General features: G+C 48.5%; 1 long non-coding RNA gene across 1 annotated transcript; it reads right to left on the reverse strand.

Annotated features, from left to right (window-relative positions):
* Positions 1–12,844: 12,844 nt before the first annotated feature.
* Positions 12,845–14,444, reverse strand: LOC112962301. The gene is made up of 2 exons (XR_003252245.1): positions 14,144–14,444; positions 12,845–13,608 (listed from the first exon to the last, which is right to left on the reverse strand). It is a non-coding gene; the product is annotated as an uncharacterized LOC112962301 (long non-coding RNA).
* Positions 14,445–14,470: the final 26 nt, after the last annotated feature.

Below are 14,470 nucleotides of genomic sequence, written 5' to 3' on the forward strand. Positions count from 1 at the left end.
GCTGTGCTCTCACCAACACAGCTCAGCATAGAGGGTAGACATTTGCCCCTGACTGTTGCAACTATGTAAGACCAGCAAAACTGATAGTAACACTACAGTTCTTTCTTTCTTTCTTTCTTCCTTCCTTTCTTTCTTTCTAGGTTGCTCCACTCATGGAGGTTCCCACTGCAGTCCTAGAGCCCCTGAGGCTGGAGGCAGGATGCCAGGGTGTGTCCCTGTAGCTGTCAACATCTTGGCCAACATCGTGAGCCCTCTGTGAAAGCAGCTGCAAGTGAATGAGCTGAGGCTACGTGTGGATGCAAAGGCTTCCATACATGCACCTGGCTTCCATGGGCAACTTGGGGTGTGGCTTCACCCCCTGGTACCTCTGCTGTGCTGCAAATTCCTCCTCCCACAACTGCTGTTCCTGCCAGCCCACTCAGCAAATGCTATTGTGCCCCCTCCTTTTCCTAGAAGGTTGTGGGGCCATATAGGATGAGTGCAAGACCCTTATAATAAATGCCCGCATGTCCTGAGTGCCTTTGTGTGAGTGCCCCAAAGCATCCGTAGCTTGATCTGAGGAAGTCCCAGAGCTCTTGGGCTCCTGGCTCTGCGAGGGGTGCAGATGTGCCCAGGGCCAGGTTGCCCGTGGCACCCAGCCCTCAGTACTCTGTGAAGCCAGCTGTGGAGCCTGGACTGCTGCTGCAGAGCCTGAGCAGCCAGGACAGCTGTCATTTCAGCAGACCTGCGGTCTGGGGCTGTCTCATTGCTTGGGCCTCATTTCAAAGCCTCTGCACCCTTTTCCCCTTCACAGGGGCTCCTTGTGCAAATAACTAAAGGAAAGGAACGGAGGTTACTTTGGGCTCAGGAGGCCTTCCAGACTCTCAAATGATTCTACATTGTATGTGTAACTTTTGTATTACTAAACAGAATCCCCATCTGCCCATCCCTAGCTGGAGGTTCCTGAGGGGATGGAGGTGGAAAGCAGCAGCCTGCTGTGCCCAAAGAAAGCAGGATCCTTCCCTCTGAAAAGAGCAGCATTGTGCAAGGAGCCAGCCATGTGCCTGATCTTGTGCTGATCATTTGCACAGGCCTTGTGAGCCTAGAGTGCCTTGGCCACCTTGTGGTGTTACCGCAAGAGCTTCCCTGTGTGTCTGGGCTGAGGAGCCAAGGGAAAGCAGCGAGCAGAGCAGTGGCTGGGGAGTGTGCAAGTGGTGAGTGTCCTGCATGCATCTCTTCTTGCTGGCACTCGGTTGTATCTAGCAGAAGAGCCAGCTGTGTGGGACAGAGGCAGTGTGTTTGTAGACTAGCTGGCACAGCAGCGGTCTGGTGTCAGTTGATGGTTGTTGCAGTGCCAAGTTGATCTGAGAGTGTCAGAAGCCCTTTCCCGTGGAGCTGCTACCTCAGCTGGTCTCTGTACCTAGAAATGCACTAGAAATGGAAGTGGCATGCTGCTGTCATTGTGTAGGTGCTCCAGTGCAAAGGCTCCCAGCTTGGACTTGATGGTACTAAAGGAAAAGCAAGACCAATTGTTCCCTTTTGTGATTTGTCCCCGGGGCGACAGTGGAGCTGTCCCATGATCTGGAGAGAGTCTTGCCAGGAGATGAAAGCTGTTTGCAGAAGATTGTTCTGTACGGAGTAATAACAGTGTAATCAAGGGATGTGAGAGTGGCCCAGGTGAGCTTCTCCTCTGTGAAGGTTTGCACTTTTCAGATCCCTTGTGAATCGGTCCCAGATAGGGCAGCAGCAGGCACGTCGATGCCATTTGTGCTTCTGAGGTCAGTTGTGCCTCTGAAGCTGGTAGGCCAACAGCATGCCCATAGCTTTGCTGATGATGGTGAGGTCCTTTGTGTCTCAAAGCCTCATAAACCAGGAGCAGGCCCTTTGCTGCTGTTTGAGCTTTTGTGGTCATTTGTGCATTAGTATGTGTGTGGCGATCAGCATGCACATTGCTGCTGTTTATGCTTGTTTAGGTCAATTGTGCCTCAGTCCCTAAGAGGCGAGGAGCAGACATATGGCTTCATGGCTGCCTCCGAGGTCACTTCAACCTCAGCACCTGACAGTCCAACTTGATGCATATGGCTGCTGTTTGTGTTTGTGGAGTCATTCAGCCTCAGTGTCCGCTAGGCCACGAGCAGCCACATTGCTCATTTTTGTACTTGTGAGGTGATTTTGCTTCAGTACCTGATTAGACAGCATCAAGCACATTGCTGCTTTTGTGTTTGTGAGGTCACTTGTGCCTGATAGGCCAGCGCTGGTCATGTGGCTGGTGTTTGTGGTTCTGAGGTCACTTGTGCCTCAGTGCCTGATAGGCCAGTGCTGGTCATGTGGATGCTGTTTGTGATTATGCGGTCACTTTAACCTCAGTGCCTGATAGGCCAGTGCCGGTCATGTGGCTACTGTTTGTGGTTGTGAGGTCACTTGTGCCTCAGGGCCTGATAGGCCAGTGCTAGGTAAATGGCTGTTTTTTGTGCTTGTGAGGTCACTTTTGCCTTAGTGCCTAATAGGCCAGTGCTAGATAAATCGCTGCTGTTTGTGGTTGTGAGTTTACTTTTCCCATAGTACCTGCTAGACCAGTTCTGGTCACATGGCTGCTGTTTGTGGTTGTGAGGTCACTTGGGCCTCATTGCCTGAGAGGCCAGTGCTGGTCCTGTGCCTGCTGTTTGTCACTGTCAGGTCACTTGTGCCTCAGGGCCTGATAGGGCAGTGGTGGACATGTGGCTGCTTTGTGTGCTTATGAGGTCACTGCCACCTCAGGGCCTGATAGGCCAGTGCTGGTCATGTGGCTGCTGTTTGTGGTTGTGAGGTCACTTGTGCCTCTGTGCATGATAGGGAAATTAATGGGAAAACAGTAAAATTTTCAGTAGATACAGGAGCTACAATGTCCCTACTAAATTTTATACCCAATGGAGCCCTGTCAGGTACATCAGTAAAAACTAGGGGAGTGTTAGGGGAAGAAGATATTCCAATTAGTGAACCTTTGTTATTGATGATAGGGGGAAAAAGTATTTGGGAAAATTTTTGTTAACTGGGAAATCTCCTGCCTGTCTGCTAGGACGGGATTTGTTACAGGCTTTGGTGTAGATTTATGGATAAACCCCACAGTAATAGATATGATAATTATGGGAGCTAATGTATTAACAGGGAATCTCCCTTCAAAAGAAATACCAGAATTGCTAGAAACAGTGCCAAAGATACTATGGAGTACATCATCCATGGATGTGGGATTACTGTTATCTGCAGAACCAGTAGAAATTAAAACAAAAAAGGGACCCCCTCCCGCTGTAAAGCAATATTCAATGCCAAAGGATGCGGAAAAAAGTATTCAGAAACAAATTAATCAATTCGTGGAACAAGGCATCTTGAGAGAATGTGTATCTCCATATAATACTCCAATTTTACCCGTAAAGAAAAATCGTTTGGACAAAGATGGAGACCCGGAATACCAATTTGTACAGGATTTGAGAGCTATAAATCAATATGTGATAGCCCCACATCCTATAGTCCCGGATCCATCGACTGTGTTGCTTCAAATACCATCCTGGGCAACTTGTTTTTCAGTAATTGATTTAACAGCAGCCTTTTTCAGCATACCTTTAGCTGAAGAAAGTCAGCCYCTTTTTGCTTTTACTTGGAAGGGTCAACAATTGACCTGGACTAGATTACCACAAGGTTTCACTGCGTCTCCTACTATTTTTTCTCGAATTTTGAAAAATGATTTGAAAGACATAGAAATGCTGAGAAAGTCTGTATTGATACAATATGTTGATGATTTATTAATAGCAAGTGAAACTTATGAGTCATGTAAAATCGACACTATTTATTTATGTACCATTTTAGCAAAAACGGGTCATCGAGCATCTCCATCAAAATTACAGGTTTGTCAAAAGGAAGTGAAATATTTGGGGTTTATGTTAAAAGAAGGAGAGAGATTAATTGACCCTGAACAGGTACAAGCTATACTGGACATATCACAACCAGTGACAAAGAAACAAATGCGAGGATTTTTAGGAGCRGTGGGATTTTGTAGGCCATGGATACCAGGATTAGGGGAATTAACAAAACCCTTAACTCAGGTTACTAGACAGGAAGAATTAGAACCAATATCATGGACGGCTGAAAGGAAAAAGGCTTTTGAAGCAGTGAATCACAGAATCACAGAATCGCTGAGGTTGGAAGGGACCTCTGGAGATCATCTAGTCCAACCCCCCTGCTCAAGCAGGGTCACCTAGAGCACATTGCACAGGAAAAGGGCTTTAGTATCAGCTCTGGCATTAGGATTACTGGACTATCAGAAGTCTTTCAGTTTATATGTACACAAAAGAAAAGGAGTAGCTAGTGGGGTATTAACTCAAACCTTAGGACCATTCCAGCATCCAGTGGCTTATTATTCTAGTCAATTAGATGCAGTTATATTAGGCACACCTGGACGTGTTAAAGCCATAGCAGCCGCAGCAATAATCCTAGAAAAAAGTAATTCTATAATCTTGGAACATTCAGTGACTGTATATGTCCCACATGAAGTGGAAATTCTCTTGAAGCAATATGCCACCCAGGCCCTCTCCCCTAAGCGTGCTCACAAATATGAACTGATTTTACTTACTGCTGACAACGTCACACTCAAGTGCTGTACTAGCCTCAACCCCGCTACCCTGTTGCCAACGCCAGATGAGGGAGAACCAAGTCATAGTTGTATACAAGTGATTGATTGAAAATTCCAGTAAACCGTGGGATGATCTAACTGATGTACCATTGTTAAATGCTGACTTAAACTTCTACGTCAATGGCTCATACTATTATATAGATGGGAAAAGACGAACTGGGTATGCTGTTGTAACTGATCGTGAAGTCATTGAGTCCATGGCATTGCCAGGAAACCTTAGCGCCCAGGGGGTTGAACTGATAGCTCTAGCACGAACAGCCCATTTAGGGAGGGGTAAATGAATAAATATTTACACAGACTCTAGATATGCTTTTGGAATCTGTCATGCTATTGGAATGTTATAGAAAGAAAAAGGGTTCCTAACATCTGCAGGGAAACGAGTAGCCAATGAACAAGAAATAAGAATTCTTTTAGAAGCCATAAAAGAACCAAGGCGCATCGCTGTAATACATTGCTTTGCCCACAGTAACAAACAAACTGTGGTTGTACGAGGAAATGCTTTTGCATGTGCAGCAGCGAAGGCTGCAGCCTGCCAACCTCTTATTGCACAGTTAACTTTGACAGAACCTGAGAAAATTCCAGGGATCTGTGACTCCACTTCATTGTATCAGGATGTGACAGTGGAAGAACAAGAAAATTGGAAGAAAAGGGAGGCACAGAAAGAAGAAACAGGTATCTGGGCCATAGGAGGCAAACCTATCCTACCTAAGAGGTATTTAATACCAACTGCGTGGTGGTATCATGAAAAAAGTCACGGGGGAATACACGCAATTGCCGAACAAATACAACGGGTATGGGCAGCACCTGGACTTTATACCGCCATTAAACAAATTATATCTGGATGCCCTACTTGTCAAGTATATTTGGACAAGTGAGAAGCGAAAGAAAAGGGAGGAAGGCCTTGGGCATATTATCCTTTTCAAAAATTGCAAATTGATTATGCGGATATGCTGGCTGTAAATGGTTTTAAACATCTATTGGTAATGGTAGATCAATTATCAGGGTGGGTGGAAGCTTTCCCCACTAGAAAAGCTGATGCAGGAGGAGTGGTTAAAGCTCTGTTAAAAGAGATAATCCCAAGATATGGGGTTCCAGAAGTAATAGATTCAGATCGAGGATCACATTTTTCTGCTACAATTATAGGGCAGGTGTATAAAACCTTAGGAATTAAAAGGGAATTACATACCCCATATCACCCTCAATTTTCTGGACAAGTAGAAAGGATGAATCGGACAATAAAAACTAAATTGGCAAGAGTCTGTACCCACTCAGGCTTAAAATGGCCTGATGCACTAAATTTGGTATTGTGGGATATTCAAAACACCCCAAAACAATCAAGTGGAYTGACTCCTGCAGAGATATTATTTGGGCAACATTTAGCGGTACCTGGCACATACATACCAGCAAAAACAAGTCTATTAGATGGAGATGAATGAGTAACCCAATATGTGTTAGCCTTACAGGAAACCTTTAAGAAATGGTGAGAAATAGTCCAACTGACTCAACCTGTCCCGACAGGGATACGGTTTCACTCTTTTAGTCCAGGAGATAAAGTATTATTAAATGTGTTCAGTCAAAAACATAAATTAACCCAAAGTGGGAAGGACCCTATGAAGTACTGTTAAGTTCTTACTTTGCTGTTAAACTTCTAGGAAAAGAACAGTGGATTCATCACTCACATATAAAGCGGCTGACTGAACCAGATGATCTTGGATCCGTCACATGAGCTAAGCTGTACCAATTATCAAATGTCACAAGGGTGGTTTGTAACATTGCTTGAGTTGTGATCTTTGATCTTCTATTTCAAACGTGTGAGTAAGTTATATTGCAGAAAAATCTAGAGAACTCCAGTTGAGATAAAGAGGTAAAATGTGGAAATATATTTATCTTCTGTTCCTATTTATATCCAATATCGCAGCCATAAAACTGACAGCAGGATTAAATGGATAGCCTTTAGAACTGACAGTAAGGTTAAATAGATATCCTTTAGGATCAGATGAAAAATGGGAACAAGAAATTAACCAAACTGACAAGTCCAGTGTGTCAGTAACTATAAATTGTATTGACTCTCGGTGGCCAGGTCAGACATTCTTTGCCTGGTTCTAGAGAGAAGATTTTGCTGAAAACTTCCACCTTACATTTCCCGGGTCCCAGCAGTCCCCAGTGATATGTTATAACGAACGCTCTTGTAATGCAAGTGTAACCTGTAATTCTRCTCAATTAGTTTTAACCTGCACCATCAGTAATATGCTTCCAACATCCTTTCCTACTTTAGCTGCTTCCCCGATGCTTTCCTTTTTAACTTCCCCTTCGGTCACTGTACCCACAACCCGATCACCTCCACAGATCTCGTACATAGGGCCATATGCAGTTAAATGGATAGGAATGCAAAAAGTACTAACTAGTCCAATTTGGTCCCTTAAGAGAGTTGAGTTAAATATGCAAACTAATGCAAGTGAAATCAATCCACAATGCAGTCTGTTTTTATCCACAGCTTATGCCAGATGGGTAACCTGGTTACATAAATGGGATGTAACTACTGAATTCAGGGCTAAAAGAGATGTAACAGGTCTTCTAGGAACAGGATTGGGAATATTAAATAGTATAGATTCTGAAATTTTAATGAATAAACTTAATACAGCCACCATGGATTTGACTAAATTAGAATATCCATTGAAGTCCTCCCTGTTATCCTTGGGAGAAACTCAGTGGCTCCARTCTAACGTGTTATTGACATGGAAAGAGATTTCTGAGAAGGATAGAAAAACATTGCTTACTGCATTAGRAACAGTCCAAGAAAATGTATCCTTAGCCCTCAGTTGTATACAAGCACAACTATGGATACGATCAATGGTAGCAGCTGTTATACAAGAAGGAGAAAATGGAATATTACCTGCAGAAATAAGGAAAATAATTTGGAATAATGCTACCCAATTTGAAAGGGATTATCAAGCCTGGTAGAAACTGGTAAATTTTACATATCATTTTGAAAATGATAGTGTCACAGCATTCGTCCTAACTATTTCAAATGCATCTGTATCAAATATCTACCCAATAGTGGCATTGGGATTAAATCATAATGATACTATTTTGCTCCCTTTACAGCATAGGGTATGGGCAGAAAAATTAGAAGGAAAATGGAAAACTATAGATGTAAATGCATGTATGATTCGAGAACAATATGGGTTTATCTGCGAAGGAGATGATACATTACAGGCACAGGACATTTGTTTAGATACTGAACAAAATGTATGTCAGTTTGAGATACATCCAAGTAACCAGCGGAAAACTATGATTGTGTATATTGGAAAAGGCTGTGTATGTCTGCGAAACTTCTGTAAAAACATAAAAATTGATGATTCATTCTTYCCCATCATAAATGGTAACAATTTATGTGTATGTGATTTTACTGTGCTGACCGGTTGTGATTTCAATTATACAGTACCTCTGACTACCACACAGTTAATTAAGGATAATTACACCTTAATGAAAGAACTCCATCCACCACCAATAGGGATGAATTTAACCTTGGTAGAAAAATTGCTCCAACATGAGGAATTGTGACAGAGGGTTCAAGAAGTAAAACAAGGACAAAAGACTCTGATAACTGTACACCACGATAGTGAAGAAATCCACCAAATAATTGAAAGAATCAAGAAAACAGGAGAACATCACTGGTGGGAAACACTATTCAGATGGTCCCCAACAGGGACAACCATTTATAACAGCGTGTTACACCCAGTTGTTTTGTTTATATTGATTTGCTTTTGCTCCCTTGTAACACTTGTATTGTATATCAAGTTGTGGCACTTAGCAAGTAGATTAGAACATTTGCAATTATACCTTATGTAATGCAACAAAAGAATTTGTTGGTAAAAAGAAAAAAGGGAGGAGTAATGTTAAGAAATTTAATGGTAGTGTTAAGGCCTAGCTGATTAGAAGATGGTTAAACATGTTTGCATTGGAAAGTTCCGGAAACCATTGGGCTATCACCCCATGGCTTGTTTATCTGTAGCCGCAAGGTAAGAAGAAAGCCCCATTGGGGCGCTGTGCCTGTGTCTCCCTCTGGGTCCCGCCAGGTCTGCTGCCTGCTGAGGGGCTGCTGGGGGACTGCTGGCTGTGCAGAGCTGCTCCTGTCCAGGGATCCCACACAGCACTGCAGCCCCCTCGCTGCTCTGGTGCTGCTGGCCTTTCCTCTCCCCTCTCACACTCACTCCATCTCTCTTCCCTGTTGGTCAGGAAGAGGTGCAGAAGCTGAAGTTTCTAGCGTCCATCTGCACCCTCTGCAGATGCAGCAGCTCCAAGACCTTGTCATGGGGCCTGGATGTTTTCTGCTGCAGATACGAGCTGGCAGAGGATATCAAGGTGAGGGGAGATGCAGCAGGTCTGAGGAAGGGGTCAAGGGCATCTGGGCACAGGCAGAGCTGTGAGGACAGGACTTGGGCATTGGTTGGTCTGAGGAAAGTACGCATTGGCAAAGAGCTCCTGGTGACAGGGGTCCGGGTGCCCCTGAGAAGCCCTGTGAACTGAGAGCTTGGTAAGGTGGGGGGTCATTCTGGGCTCCAGCACAGGGATGGGGGCATGAGGGCTCTGCCGGCCTCACAGACTGCTGCTGGGTCTGCTGGTGCTGGGTGGTGGCAGTTGCCATGCCTGAATCCTAGTTGTGCTCTCCAGGTGCTGCTGGAAGAGGAACCCATGGACCACCTGGGCACAACAGTGCATCAGCAAGCCATGCTTGCTATCACAGCGATGAGGTACCTACCCCAGTCCCTGGTTTGGCCCAGACCTCTCCACAGCATGGCCCTGATGGCACCATCCCTGTCTTGGAGGTGTCCCCCAGCCTGGGGGGAGGCTGGCGGTGCTGTCTACTGGGCCTCTGCTCTCCCCTATCCCGGGCTTTTCAGTAGGGCAGATGGGAGGGCAGAGGGGTGCCTGCAGGTGCTCAGGGCACCTTGGCTTTTACCCCAGAAGGGGAGGCAGATGGTTGAGAAGGTGTGAGGCCTACCCACCAGGACTGTCCTCTGTCCCTGGAGCAGTGTCATGGAAGGAGGGGGCACCTCCCTGCAGGGCTTCCCTACCTGTTCTCTGTACCAGCCGGGGGACTCCTGCCCCAGAGGTCCACATCCACCTTCCTGGGGCATCAAGGCAGCGCTCCCAGCACCAGTGTCAAGGAGGCACCTATCTCTCTTTGCAGTGCAGTGGAGCCAGTTCTGGAGGGCAAAAAGTGCAGCCTCCTGCAGGCCTGCTTCAGGAGTGTCTTCTTGCTTCTTCCCAAAGAAGACATGGCGAACGTGGACACGTCCCTCTATTCCCAGGTATGTGCTGGGTGGGCTACAGGGAGCCTGCCAGCTCCTCTGGGCTTGCCCTTGGCAAGCCTGTGCTGAGAGGCAACTGTAAGATGGAAGGCAGGGCAGGATGTCAGCTTTGCTTTCCCACCCTCCTCCCTTTGTTCTCTTCCTCTGGGCTGGGCCACGTGCAGTGCCCATGAGCTGGTCTGTGCACAGCAGCTCTCCTGCCCTGAGGCCTCTGCCTGGGTACCGCAAGGCAGTGGGTGTCCTCCCCTGGCAGCAGGAGTTCAGCTCAGTCTGCTGTGGGTCAGAGGGAGCGGTGAAGGAATGCTACAACCCTCTGTCCTCCTTGCAGACCCTGGAGTGCATGGACAGCATGTTGGAGGTGCTGGTGCTCAACTCTACCACTTCCAGCCTCCTGGAGTTGCAGATTATCTTGCAGGTGTGGCATTTGCAAAGAGTGGGCTTCCCAGGGACTGTTCTTCGCCTCAGAGGGAAGCGACACCCTCATTCCCCACCTCAGTGCCATGTGCGAGCAGTACACTGCAGGGAGGGAAGCCACTTCCCTTGGGTGACGGGGGTTCCCCACTGTGCTCTGGGGTGAGCCCAGTGTCCCCTGGCTGTAGCCCAAGTCCCTTCCCCTTCCACAGACTCCTCCCAGGTCACGGGAAAGCCTTGCCCCCTGCATTCCTGGGCCAACTCTGCCCCCAAAGCTTTTCTTGCACCAAAGGCATGGGAGGAATTTTACCCTTCTTCTCATGGTACCGCACAGATGGCAGTTGGTGCTGCCCTGCCTGCCCATCCCTTGTGCTTTCGTCCCCGGATTTGAATGGGGGAGAGACTTACTGGGACCTGCCCATCCTACAAGGGGAGCCTAGCTGAGAAGCTCGGTTCTTCTGCCATCCCAAGAGGCCATACCCCAACCTTCCCATGGCAGATCCCCAGGGCTTTGGATGCTCTTCATTGCCTGTTCAGATTCATCATGCAACGAAAACGTAAGAGAAGCTGTGATGGGCTGCGTCATTCTGGACCTGGACATCCTGGCAAGGCCAAGGAAGGCATCACACTGCCTTGGCCACTCCGCTCCATGAGACAAAGGAGCAGGAAACATGGCTGATGTAGGAGTAGGGGAGCAGTATGTTAGTACCTGTCCTGGATACCCCTGGCCTGGAAAATGCTCAGCAGCCCCTGCTCACCCTAGGGCTTCTGTGGTGCTTCACACCAGCAAGTCCAGTCGAATCTATCAGGCTTTTGGTACCCTTTGAAGCAGTTGCCCCTTCTCTGCCCTGGAATAGACCCCAACCCTTCCTGGGAATCCTGCTCCCCATACACTACTGGCATACTCTTTTTCTCTGCTAGGCTGCTTTCTCCCTGACGCCATCAGTCTGCCACATCCAAGTCTCCATCACTCCTCCTGACTGCTCTGTCTTTCCGTTCCTGTTCAGGCAGGGAGCTCTTGCAGGATAATCCAGAGCATGTAGAGTCCCAAAAGGAGTGGGAAGCTGATGATAAGCTCTGCCTTTCATGGACCAGCAACATCAGTGTGATCATGAGGGTGAGGATTGCCTCCTTTGCTGGAACTCTTGGCCATGGAGTCATCAGGAGATTTGGATGAGCAAAGGGATCCCTAATGAGCAGGACTGAGGGGGCCTCGCGGTTCATGCAGAATGGGCAGGGGAGTGGTGGAGAGGGAAGCAGCTCTCGGTGGCACCTTGCATAATGGCTGCACTCTGGTAGGAGCCCTGCTCTCACCAGTATCTCTTCCACTGTGCCTGAGCGGGAACTAGCCAGAGGCTTCACTCCAAGAGTGCCAGCAGCAGCTCCAGCCTTGCTGGCCACCAGCAAGCTGTGGTTGCCTGCAGAGCCAGTGCTCTGTGACCCTGATCCCAACCATCCTCCCTTGCCCTGATGGCCCTCTGGCCACATGCCCCACGGTGCCACTGCTCAGCACAGCACCCACTCTTGGCTCTGCTGGGGCCATGGTGCCAGCATTGCTCTGCACCTCTCTGCAGAGGCACGTCCACTGCTCAGCTAAGCACCACTAATGTGGCACACAGCACAACATTTCTTCCCTCACCTTCTTTCTCCCATAGCTGTTTGTGAAAAACCTGCATCCTTCCGAGGGGACAGATGTCATTGTCACAGCCATCGAGGGCATGAGGAACTGCAGCACCTACAGCACCGTGGTGGCTACCCACATGCTGAACATATTTGTGCTGGACGCTGTCTGTCCGCTGGAAGATGTAAGCAGCCTGGGGCTGGTGTGCTTGGGACTCGAGCCCTGTGGGACATGGTTTCCCTCCCACCAAACACAGCGTTCTTGGGCACCCGACACCCTTTGAAGGCAGCAAATAGCATTGGGAGTGGTGTAGAGGGAAGGAGATCTGAGTGGGAGCTGGGGTAATGGCTGCTCTCTGGTAGCAGCCCTGCTCTTACCCATGTGTCTTCCCAGTGCCACAGCTCATAAGGCGTCTCTACTGAAGTACGTCAGGGAGTTTTCGGCCCGGGTCACCCTAAACAGGACCCTTTGCCAGCTGGCCTGCTTGAACCCTGATGAGGTGCTTGTGAGCCTGCTGTACTGCTCTCCACTCTGCAACAGGTATGGGGCCCATCAGTCTCAAGGGCTCATCCCACATGGGGATAAGGGTCCAAAGAGGGCCAGATACTTTCACAAGGATTAGGAAACACTGTCAGGCTTCTTCAGTCCTTCTTCAACAAAAATCCCTTCTTTTCACCTCTTTTGCTCCCAAACCCAGCCTGTATCATCACTACTGGACAATCTGCCTTTTGTGTCAGGTGCACAAAAACTTCCTACAACAGAACTGACAGCCTTAACTGCACCTTTCACTGAAAACAGGGACTATTTGCTGTCAGTGTGCTACTAACATCAAGCACAAAATATTTGGGGGGGGTGTTGATGGTAAATGCAAATTTATTCYTATAAAAATACATTCTCACGCAGCAGGGTCTGGTATTCTCAGAAGGGAAAACTCAAGAAGGCAAAACATTTCTGGGTCCTCCAGTTCAACTTTCAATACAAGTTTCAGTCGAGCTGGCTTCWGTCACAACATGCCAGCATCAGCCATCCAGCAGACACAAAGTACAATGCAACCTTCTCAACATGACATTCAGGGATAACTACAGTTTAAATACCTGGCTCCAGTAACAATACCGCCTCTTGAACAGAAGCGCATCCAGCTCCAGGTTTATTAGAGCACTCACCATCCGTGAGAGTGTTGTTCTGGCCTCCTTTATCAAACTCTTGGGTGGTTGGAAGTAGTTGGATCGCCCAGGAAGCTCCATCTTCTCTTCAYAATTCAGAAAGGAATGGGGAAAGCTTGCCTTTGCTAAAGCAGCCAGAGCCAGGGAACACAGAAGGACACAACGCAGAAGCAAGGAAAAATCAATCTATGCTTAGCTGCCTCCATCTCCAACAGCAATGCACACCTCCATGAGAGGGTTACGCTCTGGCTTTACCATTTAGGTTTAACCAAGGGTCTGGGAGAAAGGCAGGAGGACACTGGTGTCAAGGAATATTGGAAACAAACGGAAACAATGCGCCCTAACCTGTAAATTGTTTAAAAACGCTCTCCATGCAAGGGTGTGCTCACATCCTTCTCCTTGGTCTAGTGAGGACAGTGCCCATGTGTGGCCATCCCTTTACTTCCTCCTTAGCAACTGCAAGGAAAAGGAAGCTATCAAAAAAAGCACTAGAACTCTACATATACCGACATCAGCTCAGGCCCTTTTTTCTCACACCCCTCTTTTCTCCCCCTGACTGGAGATGAGAGCTAGCTAATGTTCATAACTTAAAGCTCAAGAAAAATAAGTTAAATTTCCACAGGTTAATCAAGAAAATTGAATGCTGCACTTCCCTGACACAGTACAACAGCAGCTCAGGCCTCTCTCCTTTCCCCACCAGTTTCACCAGCCACCCAGAGCCCTTCAGCTTCCCACTAGGGGGGAACAGCAAGGGGCAGAAGGAGCACAGAGAGCAGCTTCTCTGGTCCTTTCGCCCTTCACCTGCTGCCCTGGGTTTTACTAGTGATGGAGCTCTCACAGCTCAGGGCTCCTCTGCACCTGCCAGACGGCAGCGCTGGCTGAAAACACCCCCCTGTGTCCCCGGGGTGCTCACGGGCAGCACCTGCCCCCACCTGCAGTGCAGAGTTTTCTCTCCCGCCCCATCCTGTCCTGTCCCCTCGCACAGACTCACCCAGGCCCCGCGGCAGAGCAGGGCCCTGTGGCAGCAGCGCCCCAGCAGCAGCGCTTCCCCGCCGACGCTCCCCTCCAGCACAACTCCTGGAGCCCAGGGCCAGCCCGGCGCAGCTCCCCCTCACTCACAGCCCTCGGCCCTGGCCCCGGCCCCGGCCCTGGCCCCGGCCGGCAGGAGCCGCCGCAGGTTCCGGGCGCACAAGCACACGCCGGGCCGCAGTGTCGCTCCGGGCTCCCTGCACTGCAGCCGCCAACACCCGTCGGTGCCACAGCTGCTTCTCCGCGGCCTCAAGAGCGGCGCTGCGGCGGGGCCCAGCGGGGGCGGGGC

This window comes from Apteryx rowi, unplaced genomic scaffold (assembly GCF_003343035.1).
Source record: "Apteryx rowi isolate R43461 unplaced genomic scaffold, aptRow1 scaffold_1458, whole genome shotgun sequence".
NCBI lineage: Eukaryota > Metazoa > Chordata > Aves > Apterygiformes > Apterygidae > Apteryx > Apteryx rowi.